Raw genomic sequence first — 12,761 nt, forward strand, 5'->3', positions numbered from 1 at the left:
ACTGCTTGCTGTCAGGGAGGCTGCCAGACAATTTTCCATGCACACTCTGGGCTGGGGGGCAGTCAACCACCAGTACACACAGCAGAACCTAAACCCATACCATTATTGCTAAGCAGCAAGACAGGGGCCCATTGCACTCCCACGGGGCCTTTTTAAATGCAATCCATAACCCGGATTTGCCAGGAACCCTTCTTACTCCTCCTACTTGCATGTGACACTGGGCTTAGGATCTGCATAGGAAACACACACACAAGCACACACCTACGTTTTTGCCTGCAGATGCCTCCTTGGCTGTCCCCAAACGGTATCAAACCAACACCCACGGGAAGCTGTAAGCATAGAGGACATGCCTGCACCCCATTGGACTTACCTGTGTGGGTTAAATCCGGGTTATTTGACAACCTATGGCGGTGATGGTTCTGCTCAGGCAGAGCAGTGCTGATGCTCCTCATAAAGCTGTCGCTGCTGTGAAGGTTCTAGGTGACATCACAATCCCTATGGTTACATACACAACAAAGCTGGGTTGTTGTTGTTTACACTCTGCAAGGCCTGTGGAAGTGAGTGACATCATAGCACTGTAGTTCTGAGGGTTCTAGATGGATGCAACAATCTCCTGTTGCTTCTATGAAGGCCATAATAGACGACATCACCAAACAGCTCCATAGTCACATACACAGCAAAGGAGAGATGTTGTTTACACCTAGTGATGTCAGTGGTATTGAGTGACATCACAGCACAGTGCTAAGGCTCCTGGGCCTGGACACAGCAGCGGCTGCAATATCTCAACGGAGAATACGTTTATATATATGTGTGTGTGTGCGCGTATATATATATATATATATATATATATATATATATATATATATATATATATATATATATATTTCTCCGCCGAAATCACTTTTAAACCCATTTCCACCTTTTTTTCCCTTCTCTTCCTCTTACTTTTTTTTCACGTTTTTTTACGTTTTTCTCCTTTTCGCCTCTTTTCTGGGCGTATTATTCTTCTTTTTCTTCTTTTTTTTCGTCTAATGCATACCCCATCAGTGCAGCAATGCTTATTCAATACCGCCAGCAGATGGAGACACTGGGGGATAATTTTCTAAGGATTTATACTGATTTTTCCTGTCTGAATTTGTCGCACAGAAAGTTGCAGGCCAAATATGTGTGACATTTCTGCGACTTTAGCTTCTAGAGCATTTTTACAACATTATACATAGGTGCTGAATACATAAAAAGCGACTGTTCAGCGACAGACAAGTCGCATCGGCTGAAAGTAGGCCAGAATGTCAGTCCATGTTGGAGCAGGTTTAGATACAGTCTAAAGCATAGATCTCAAAGTCTGTGCACAGAATTTAGCAAGGGCCTCGCACCTTCTGATGCATCAGGTAGGTGCACTATAGCATAGCCTAACCCTCTGTACTTTGGTCTATATTGATGCGGGACATAGACAGCCAGCTGATGACCAATCCATTAGTGCAATGGATGGCTGGAAGCATTTGTCTTTGCCTTTGCAATACCACAGAAGCAATGCATGGTCAATGTACAGCAATGACACACCTGTGTGAACAGCCAGGAGACCCCCCCATGTTATGTTACATAGTTACATAGTTAGTACGGTCGAAAAAAGACATATGTCCATCAAGTTCAACCAGGGAATTAAGGGGTAGGGGTGTGGCGCGATATTGGGGAAGGGATGAGATTTTATATTTCTTCATAAGCATTAATCTTATTTTGTCAATTAGGAACATTCAGCACCCACCCGCTATCAAGGCAGCTGCCTATCATGTCATGCCCTACCTGCACAGGTGTGCTGGCTACTCAAATGATCCAATTAAGGAGGCCATTTAGTCAGCAGCAGCAGAAGTCCTGTGCCTGGACGCTCCAACAGCGGCCAGACACAAGCAGAAGCAGCAGAAGCAGCAGCAGCACCACCTTTTGTTTTTTGGCTGCAGCAGCAGCAGCAGCAGCAGCAGCAAGGCCCACAGGGCTGGCTAGCTGGCTAGCCAGCAAGCAGGTAGCAATGAAAGTAGGAATCTTTCTTTTTAACCCTGTAAGGGGGTGGTGCACTGTACCCGAAGATACTGCCATATCGGGTCAATGCATAGGGCGACGGAAGCAAGCTTCGAAATCGGCCCCCGTTCTCAAAAATCCATTTAATATATGGTCCCCAGATAGGGGACGTATCAGATATTAAACTGATAAGAACAGATACTACACTTGATCTTAGCCAAAAGGCCGAGAAGCGATAACCGTGAAAGGGGCGGGCCCAACAAGGTCCCCTTCATGGGCACTATCACTGCTTGCTGTCAGGGAGGCTGCCAGACAATTTTCCATGCACACTCTGGGCTGGGGGGCAGTCAACCACCAGTACACACAGCAGAACCTAAACCCATACCATTATTGCTAAGCAGCAAGACAGGGGCCCATTGCACTCCCACGGGGCCTTTTTAAATGCAATCCATAACCCGGATTTGCCAGGAACCCTTCTTACTCCTCCTACTTGCATGTGACACTGGGCTTAGGATCTGCATAGGAAACACACACACAAGCACACACCTACCTTTGTTGCCTGCAGATGCCTCCTTGGCTGTCCCCAAACGGTATCAAACCAACACCCACGGGAAGCTGTAAGCATAGAGGACATGCCTGCACCCCATTGGACTTACCTGTGTGGGTTAAATCCGGGTTATTTGACAACCTATGGCGGTGATGGTTCTGCTCAGGCAGAGCAGTGCTGATGCTCCTCATAAAGCTGTCGCTGCTGTGAAGGTTCTAGGTGACATCACAATCCCTATGGTTACATACACAACAAAGCTGGGTTGTTGTTGTTTACACTCTGCAAGGCCTGTGGAAGTGAGTGACATCATAGCACTGTAGTTCTGAGGGTTCTAGATGGATGCAACAATCTCCTGTTGCTTCTATGAAGGCCATAATAGACGACATCACCAAACAGCTCCATAGTCACATACACAGCAAAGGAGAGATGTTGTTTACACCTAGTGATGTCAGTGGTATTGAGTGACATCACAGCACAGTGCTAAGGCTCCTGGGCCTGGACACAGCAGCGGCTGCAATATCTCAACGGAGAATACGTTTATATATATGTGTGTGTGTGCGCGTATATATATATATATATATATATATATATATATATATATATATATATTCTCCGCCGAAATCACTTTTAAACCCATTTCCACCTTTTTTTCCCTTCTCTTCCTCTTACTTTTTTTTCACGTTTTTTTACGTTTTTCTCCTTTTCGCCTCTTTTCTGGGCGTATTATTCTTCTTTTTCTTCTTTTTTTTCGTCTAATGCATACCCCATCAGTGCAGCAATGCTTATTCAATACCGCCAGCAGATGGAGACACTGGGGGATAATTTTCTAAGGATTTATACTGATTTTTCCTGTCTGAATTTGTCGCACAGAAAGTTGCAGGCCAAATATGTGTGACATTTCTGCGACTTTAGCTTCTAGAGCATTTTTACAACATTATACATAGGTGCTGAATACATAAAAAGCGACTGTTCAGCGACAGACAAGTCGCATCGGCTGAAAGTAGGCCAGAATGTCAGTCCATGTTGGAGCAGGTTTAGATACAGTCTAAAGCATAGATCTCAAAGTCTGTGCACAGAATTTAGCAAGGGCCTCGCACCTTCTGATGCATCAGGTAGGTGCACTATAGCATAGCCTAACCCTCTGTACTTTGGTCTATATTGATGCGGGACATAGACAGCCAGCTGATGACCAATCCATTAGTGCAATGGATGGCTGGAAGCATTTGTCTTTGCCTTTGCAATACCACAGAAGCAATGCATGGTCAATGTACAGCAATGACACACCTGTGTGAACAGCCAGGAGACCCCCCCATGTTATGTTACATAGTTACATAGTTAGTACGGTCGAAAAAAGACATATGTCCATCAAGTTCAACCAGGGAATTAAGGGGTAGGGGTGTGGCGCGATATTGGGGAAGGGATGAGATTTTATATTTCTTCATAAGCATTAATCTTATTTTGTCAATTAGGAACATTCAGCACCCACCCGCTATCAAGGCAGCTGCCTATCATGTCATGCCCTACCTGCACAGGTGTGCTGGCTACTCAAATGATCCAATTAAGGAGGCCATTTAGTCAGCAGCAGCAGAAGTCCTGTGCCTGGACGCTCCAACAGCGGCCAGACACAAGCAGAAGCAGCAGAAGCAGCAGCAGCACCACCTTTTGTTTTTTGGCTGCAGCAGCAGCAGCAGCAGCAGCAGCAAGGCCCACAGGGCTGGCTAGCTGGCTAGCCAGCAAGCAGGTAGCAATGAAAGTAGGAATCTTTCTTTTTAACCCTGTAAGGGGGTGGTGCACTGTACCCGAAGATACTGCCATATCGGGTCAATGCATAGGGCGACGGAAGCAAGCTTCGAAATCGGCCCCCGTTCTCAAAAATCCATTTAATATATGGTCCCCAGATAGGGGACGTATCAGATATTAAACTGATAAGAACAGATACTACACTTGATCTTAGCCAAAAGGCCGAGAAGCGATAACCGTGAAAGGGGCGGGCCCAACAAGGTCCCCTTCATGGGCACTATCACTGCTTGCTGTCAGGGAGGCTGCCAGACAATTTTCCATGCACACTCTGGGCTGGGGGGCAGTCAACCACCAGTACACACAGCAGAACCTAAACCCATACCATTATTGCTAAGCAGCAAGACAGGGGCCCATTGCACTCCCACGGGGCCTTTTTAAATGCAATCCATAACCCGGATTTGCCAGGAACCCTTCTTACTCCTCCTACTTGCATGTGACACTGGGCTTAGGATCTGCATAGGAAACACACACACAAGCACACACCTACCTTTGTTGCCTGCAGATGCCTCCTTGGCTGTCCCCAAACGGTATCAAACCAACACCCACGGGAAGCTGTAAGCATAGAGGACATGCCTGCACCCCATTGGACTTACCTGTGTGGGTTAAATCCGGGTTATTTGACAACCTATGGCGGTGATGGTTCTGCTCAGGCAGAGCAGTGCTGATGCTCCTCATAAAGCTGTCGCTGCTGTGAAGGTTCTAGGTGACATCACAATCCCTATGGTTACATACACAACAAAGCTGGGTTGTTGTTGTTTACACTCTGCAAGGCCTGTGGAAGTGAGTGACATCATAGCACTGTAGTTCTGAGGGTTCTAGATGGATGCAACAATCTCCTGTTGCTTCTATGAAGGCCATAATAGACGACATCACCAAACAGCTCCATAGTCACATACACAGCAAAGGAGAGATGTTGTTTACACCTAGTGATGTCAGTGGTATTGAGTGACATCACAGCACAGTGCTAAGGCTCCTGGGCCTGGACACAGCAGCGGCTGCAATATCTCAACGGAGAATACGTTTATATATATGTGTGTGTGTGCGCGTATATATATATATATATATATATATATATATATATATATTTCTCCGCCGAAATCACTTTTAAACCCATTTCCACCTTTTTTTCCCTTCTCTTCCTCTTACTTTTTTTTCACGTTTTTTTACGTTTTTCTCCTTTTCGCCTCTTTTCTGGGCGTATTATTCTTCTTTTTCTTCTTTTTTTTCGTCTAATGCATACCCCATCGGTGCAGCAATGCTTATTCAATACCGCCAGCAGATGGAGACACTGGGGGATAATTTTCTAAGGATTTATACTGATTTTTCCTGTCTGAATTTGTCGCACAGAAAGTTGCAGGCCAAATATGTGTGACATTTCTGCGACTTTAGCTTCTAGAGCATTTTTACAACATTATACATAGGTGCTGAATACATAAAAAGCGACTGTTCAGCGACAGACAAGTCGCATCGGCTGAAAGTAGGCCAGAATGTCAGTCCATGTTGGAGCAGGTTTAGATACAGTCTAAAGCATAGATCTCAAAGTCTGTGCACAGAATTTAGCAAGGGCCTCGCACCTTCTGATGCATCAGGTAGGTGCACTATAGCATAGCCTAACCCTCTGTACTTTGGTCTATATTGATGCGGGACATAGACAGCCAGCTGATGACCAATCCATTAGTGCAATGGATGGCTGGAAGCATTTGTCTTTGCCTTTGCAATACCACAGAAGCAATGCATGGTCAATGTACAGCAATGACACACCTGTGTGAACAGCCAGGAGACCCCCCCATGTTATGTTACATAGTTACATAGTTAGTACGGTCGAAAAAAGACATATGTCCATCAAGTTCAACCAGGGAATTAAGGGGTAGGGGTGTGGCGCGATATTGGGGAAGGGATGAGATTTTATATTTCTTCATAAGCATTAATCTTATTTTGTCAATTAGGAACATTCAGCACCCACCCGCTATCAAGGCAGCTGCCTATCATGTCATGCCCTACCTGCACAGGTGTGCTGGCTACTCAAATGATCCAATTAAGGAGGCCATTTAGTCAGCAGCAGCAGAAGTCCTGTGCCTGGACGCTCCAACAGCGGCCAGACACAAGCAGAAGCAGCAGAAGCAGCAGCAGCACCACCTTTTGTTTTTTGGCTGCAGCAGCAGCAGCAGCAGCAGCAGCAAGGCCCACAGGGCTGGCTAGCTGGCTAGCCAGCAAGCAGGTAGCAATGAAAGTAGGAATCTTTCTTTTTAACCCTGTAAGGGGGTGGTGCACTGTACCCGAAGATACTGCCATATCGGGTCAATGCATAGGGCGACGGAAGCAAGCTTTGAAATCGGCCCCCGTTCTCAAAAATCCATTTAATATATGGTCCCCAGATAGGGGACGTATCAGATATTAAACTGATAAGAACAGATACTACACTTGATCTTAGCCAAAAGGCCGAGAAGCGATAACCGTGAAAGGGGCGGGCCCAACAAGGTCCCCTTCATGGGCACTATCACTGCTTGCTGTCAGGGAGGCTGCCAGACAATTTTCCATGCACACTCTGGGCTGGGGGGCAGTCAACCACCAGTACACACAGCAGAACCTAAACCCATACCATTATTGCTAAGCAGCAAGACAGGGGCCCATTGCACTCCCACGGGGCCTTTTTAAATGCAATCCATAACCCGGATTTGCCAGGAACCCTTCTTACTCCTCCTACTTGCATGTGACACTGGGCTTAGGATCTGCATAGGAAACACACACACAAGCACACACCTACCTTTGTTGCCTGCAGATGCCTCCTTGGCTGTCCCCAAACGGTATCAAACCAACACCCACGGGAAGCTGTAAGCATAGAGGACATGCCTGCACCCCATTGGACTTACCTGTGTGGGTTAAATCCGGGTTATTTGACAACCTATGGCGGTGATGGTTCTGCTCAGGCAGAGCAGTGCTGATGCTCCTCATAAAGCTGTCGCTGCTGTGAAGGTTCTAGGTGACATCACAATCCCTATGGTTACATACACAACAAAGCTGGGTTGTTGTTGTTTACACTCTGCAAGGCCTGTGGAAGTGAGTGACATCATAGCACTGTAGTTCTGAGGGTTCTAGATGGATGCAACAATCTCCTGTTGCTTCTATGAAGGCCATAATAGACGACATCACCAAACAGCTCCATAGTCACATACACAGCAAAGGAGAGATGTTGTTTACACCTAGTGATGTCAGTGGTATTGAGTGACATCACAGCACAGTGCTAAGGCTCCTGGGCCTGGACACAGCAGCGGCTGCAATATCTCAACGGAGAATACGTTTATATATATGTGTGTGTGTGCGCGTATATATATATATATATATATATATATATATATATATTTCTCCGCCGAAATCACTTTTAAACCCATTTCCACCTTTTTTTCCCTTCTCTTCCTCTTACTTTTTTTTCACGTTTTTTTACGTTTTTCTCCTTTTCGCCTCTTTTCTGGGCGTATTATTCTTCTTTTTCTTCTTTTTTTTCGTCTAATGCATACCCCATCAGTGCAGCAATGCTTATTCAATACCGCCAGCAGATGGAGACACTGGGGGATAATTTTCTAAGGATTTATACTGATTTTTCCTGTCTGAATTTGTCGCACAGAAAGTTGCAGGCCAAATATGTGTGACATTTCTGCGACTTTAGCTTCTAGAGCATTTTTACAACATTATACATAGGTGCTGAATACATAAAAAGCGACTGTTCAGCGACAGACAAGTCGCATCGGCTGAAAGTAGGCCAGAATGTCAGTCCATGTTGGAGCAGGTTTAGATACAGTCTAAAGCATAGATCTCAAAGTCTGTGCACAGAATTTAGCAAGGGCCTCGCACCTTCTGATGCATCAGGTAGGTGCACTATAGCATAGCCTAACCCTCTGTACTTTGGTCTATATTGATGCGGGACATAGACAGCCAGCTGATGACCAATCCATTAGTGCAATGGATGGCTGGAAGCATTTGTCTTTGCCTTTGCAATACCACAGAAGCAATGCATGGTCAATGTACAGCAATGACACACCTGTGTGAACAGCCAGGAGACCCCCCCATGTTATGTTACATAGTTACATAGTTAGTACGGTCGAAAAAAGACATATGTCCATCAAGTTCAACCAGGGAATTAAGGGGTAGGGGTGTGGCGCGATATTGGGGAAGGGATGAGATTTTATATTTCTTCATAAGCATTAATCTTATTTTGTCAATTAGGAACATTCAGCACCCACCCGCTATCAAGGCAGCTGCCTATCATGTCATGCCCTACCTGCACAGGTGTGCTGGCTACTCAAATGATCCAATTAAGGAGGCCATTTAGTCAGCAGCAGCAGAAGTCCTGTGCCTGGACGCTCCAACAGCGGCCAGACACAAGCAGAAGCAGCAGAAGCAGCAGCAGCACCACCTTTTGTTTTTTGGCTGCAGCAGCAGCAGCAGCAGCAGCAGCAAGGCCCACAGGGCTGGCTAGCTGGCTAGCCAGCAAGCAGGTAGCAATGAAAGTAGGAATCTTTCTTTTTAACCCTGTAAGGGGGTGGTGCACTGTACCCGAAGATACTGCCATATCGGGTCAATGCATAGGGCGACGGAAGCAAGCTTCGAAATCGGCCCCCGTTCTCAAAAATCCATTTAATATATGGTCCCCAGATAGGGGACGTATCAGATATTAAACTGATAAGAACAGATACTACACTTGATCTTAGCCAAAAGGCCGAGAAGCGATAACCGTGAAAGGGGCGGGCCCAACAAGGTCCCCTTCATGGGCACTATCACTGCTTGCTGTCAGGGAGGCTGCCAGACAATTTTCCATGCACACTCTGGGCTGGGGGGCAGTCAACCACCAGTACACACAGCAGAACCTAAACCCATACCATTATTGCTAAGCAGCAAGACAGGGGCCCATTGCACTCCCACGGGGCCTTTTTAAATGCAATCCATAACCCGGATTTGCCAGGAACCCTTCTTACTCCTCCTACTTGCATGTGACACTGGGCTTAGGATCTGCATAGGAAACACACACACAAGCACACACCTACCTTTGTTGCCTGCAGATGCCTCCTTGGCTGTCCCCAAACGGTATCAAACCAACACCCACGGGAAGCTGTAAGCATAGAGGACATGCCTGCACCCCATTGGACTTACCTGTGTGGGTTAAATCCGGGTTATTTGACAACCTATGGCGGTGATGGTTCTGCTCAGGCAGAGCAGTGCTGATGCTCCTCATAAAGCTGTCGCTGCTGTGAAGGTTCTAGGTGACATCACAATCCCTATGGTTACATACACAACAAAGCTGGGTTGTTGTTGTTTACACTCTGCAAGGCCTGTGGAAGTGAGTGACATCATAGCACTGTAGTTCTGAGGGTTCTAGATGGATGCAACAATCTCCTGTTGCTTCTATGAAGGCCATAATAGACGACATCACCAAACAGCTCCATAGTCACATACACAGCAAAGGAGAGATGTTGTTTACACCTAGTGATGTCAGTGGTATTGAGTGACATCACAGCACAGTGCTAAGGCTCCTGGGCCTGGACACAGCAGCGGCTGCAATATCTCAACGGAGAATACGTTTATATATATGTGTGTGTGTGCGCGTATATATATATATATATATATATATATATATATATATATATATATATATATATATTTCTCCGCCGAAATCACTTTTAAACCCATTTCCACCTTTTTTTCCCTTCTCTTCCTCTTACTTTTTTTTCACGTTTTTTTACGTTTTTCTCCTTTTCGCCTCTTTTCTGGGCGTATTATTCTTCTTTTTCTTCTTTTTTTTCGTCTAATGCATACCCCATCAGTGCAGCAATGCTTATTCAATACCGCCAGCAGATGGAGACACTGGGGGATAATTTTCTAAGGATTTATACTGATTTTTCCTGTCTGAATTTGTCGCACAGAAAGTTGCAGGCCAAATATGTGTGACATTTCTGCGACTTTAGCTTCTAGAGCATTTTTACAACATTATACATAGGTGCTGAATACATAAAAAGCGACTGTTCAGCGACAGACAAGTCGCATCGGCTGAAAGTAGGCCAGAATGTCAGTCCATGTTGGAGCAGGTTTAGATACAGTCTAAAGCATAGATCTCAAAGTCTGTGCACAGAATTTAGCAAGGGCCTCGCACCTTCTGATGCATCAGGTAGGTGCACTATAGCATAGCCTAACCCTCTGTACTTTGGTCTATATTGATGCGGGACATAGACAGCCTGCTGATGACCAATCCATTAGTGCAATGGATGGCTGGAAGCATTTGTCTTTGCCTTTGCAATACCACAGAAGCAATGCATGGTCAATGTACAGCAATGACACACCTGTGTGAACAGCCAGGAGACCCCCCCATGTTATGTTACATAGTTACATAGTTAGTACGGTCGAAAAAAGACATATGTCCATCAAGTTCAACCAGGGAATTAAGGGGGTAGGGGTGTGGCGCGATATTGGGGAAGGGATGAGATTTTATATTTCTTCATAAGCATTAATCTTATTTTGTCAATTAGGAACATTCAGCACCCACCCGCTATCAAGGCAGCTGCCTATCATGTCATGCCCTACCTGCACAGGTGTGCTGGCTACTCAAATGATCCAATTAAGGAGGCCATTTAGTCAGCAGCAGCAGAAGTCCTGTGCCTGGACGCTCCAACAGCGGCCAGACACAAGCAGAAGCAGCAGAAGCAGCAGCAGCACCACCTTTTGTTTTTTGGCTGCAGCAGCAGCAGCAGCAGCAGCAAGGCCCACAGGGGCTGGCTAGCTGGCTAGCCAGCAAGCAGGTAGCAATGAAAGTAGGAATCTTTCTTTTTAACCCTGTAAGGGGGTGGTGCACTGTTACCTCGAAGATACTGCTCATATCGGGGTCAATGCATAGGGCGACGGAAGCAAGCTTCGAAATCGGTCCCCCGTTCTCAAAAATCCATTTAATATATGGTCCCCAGATAGGGGGACGTATCAGATATTAAACTGATAAGGAATCAGATTACTACACTTGATCTTAGCCAATAGGGCCGAGAAGCGATAACCGTGAAAGGGGGCGGGCCCAACAAGGTCCCCTTCATGGGCACTATCACTGCTTGCTGTCAGGGAGGCTGCCAGACAATTTTCCATGCACACTCTGGGCTGGGGGGCAGTCAACCACCAGTACACACAGCAGAACCTAAACCCATACCATTATTGCTAAGCAGCAAGACAGGGGCCCATTGCACTCCCACGGGGCCTTTTTAAATGCAATCCATAACTCCCTTCTTACTCCTCCTACTTGCATGTGACACTGGGCTTAGGATCTGCATAGGAAACACACACACAAGCACACACCTACCTTTGTTGCCTGCAGATGCCTCCTTGGCTGTCCCCAAACGGTATCAAACCAACACCCACGGGAAGCTGTAAGCATAGAGGACATGCCTGCACCCCATTGGACTTACCTGTGTGGGTTAAATCCGGGTTATTTGACAACCTATGGCGGTGATGGTTCTGCTCAGGCAGAGCAGTGCTGATGCTCCTCATAAAGCTGTCGCTGCTGTGAAGGTTCTAGGTGACATCACAATCCCTATGGTTACATACACAACAAAGCTGGGTTGTTGTTGTTTACACTCTGCAAGGCCTGTGGAAGTGAGTGACATCATAGCACTGTAGTTCTGAGGGTTCTAGATGGATGCAACAATCTCCTGTTGCTTCTATGAAGGCCATAATAGACGACATCACCAAACAGCTCCATAGTCACATACACAGCAAAGGAGAGATGTTGTTTACACCTAGTGATGTCAGTGGTATTGAGTGACATCACAGCACAGTGCTAAGGCTCCTGGGCCTGGACACAGCAGCGGCTGCAATATCTCAACGGAGAATACGTTTATATATATGTGTGTGTGTGCGCGTATATATATATATATATATATATATATATATATATATATATATATATTCTCCGCCGAAATCACTTTTAAACCCATTTCCACCTTTTTTTCCCTTCTCTTCCTCTTACTTTTTTTTCACGTTTTTTTACGTTTTTCTCCTTTTCGCCTCTTTTCTGGGCGTATTATTCTTCTTTTTCTTCTTTTTTTTCGTCTAATGCATACCCCATCAGTGCAGCAATGCTTATTCAATACCGCCAGCAGATGGAGACACTGGGGGATAATTTTCTAAGGATTTATACTGATTTTTCCTGTCTGAATTTGTCGCACAGAAAGTTGCAGGCCAAATATGTGTGACATTTCTGCGACTTTAGCTTCTAGAGCATTTTTACAACATTATACATAGGTGCTGAATACATAAAAAGCGACTGTTCAGCGACAGACAAGTCGCATCGGCTGAAAGTAGGCCAGAATGTCAGTCCATGTTGGAGCAGGTTTAGATACAGTCTAAAGCATAGATCTCAAAGTCTGTGCACAGA

General features: G+C 45.8%; 4 non-coding genes and 1 pseudogene across 4 annotated transcripts; all 5 read right to left on the reverse strand.

The window, feature by feature from the left end:
• Positions 1-2,059: 2,059 nt before the first annotated feature.
• Positions 2,060-2,250, reverse strand: LOC130325400 (U2 spliceosomal RNA). The gene has a single exon (XR_008870229.1). It is a non-coding gene; the product is annotated as a U2 spliceosomal RNA (small nuclear RNA).
• Positions 2,251-4,343: 2,093 nt separating this feature from the next.
• Positions 4,344-4,534, reverse strand: LOC130325401 (U2 spliceosomal RNA). The gene has a single exon (XR_008870230.1). It is a non-coding gene; the product is annotated as a U2 spliceosomal RNA (small nuclear RNA).
• A 2,086-nt stretch (positions 4,535-6,620) lies between these two features.
• LOC130325403 (U2 spliceosomal RNA) lies at positions 6,621-6,811 on the reverse strand. The gene has a single exon (XR_008870232.1). It is a non-coding gene; the product is annotated as a U2 spliceosomal RNA (small nuclear RNA).
• A 2,084-nt stretch (positions 6,812-8,895) lies between these two features.
• On the reverse strand, positions 8,896-9,086 carry LOC130325402 (U2 spliceosomal RNA). Its single transcript, XR_008870231.1, has one exon. It is a non-coding gene; the product is annotated as a U2 spliceosomal RNA (small nuclear RNA).
• A 2,101-nt stretch (positions 9,087-11,187) lies between these two features.
• Positions 11,188-11,388, reverse strand: LOC130325404 (U2 spliceosomal RNA; annotated as a pseudogene).
• Positions 11,389-12,761: the final 1,373 nt, after the last annotated feature.

Source organism: Hyla sarda, unplaced genomic scaffold, assembly GCF_029499605.1.
Source record: "Hyla sarda isolate aHylSar1 unplaced genomic scaffold, aHylSar1.hap1 scaffold_2715, whole genome shotgun sequence".
NCBI lineage: Eukaryota > Metazoa > Chordata > Amphibia > Anura > Hylidae > Hyla > Hyla sarda.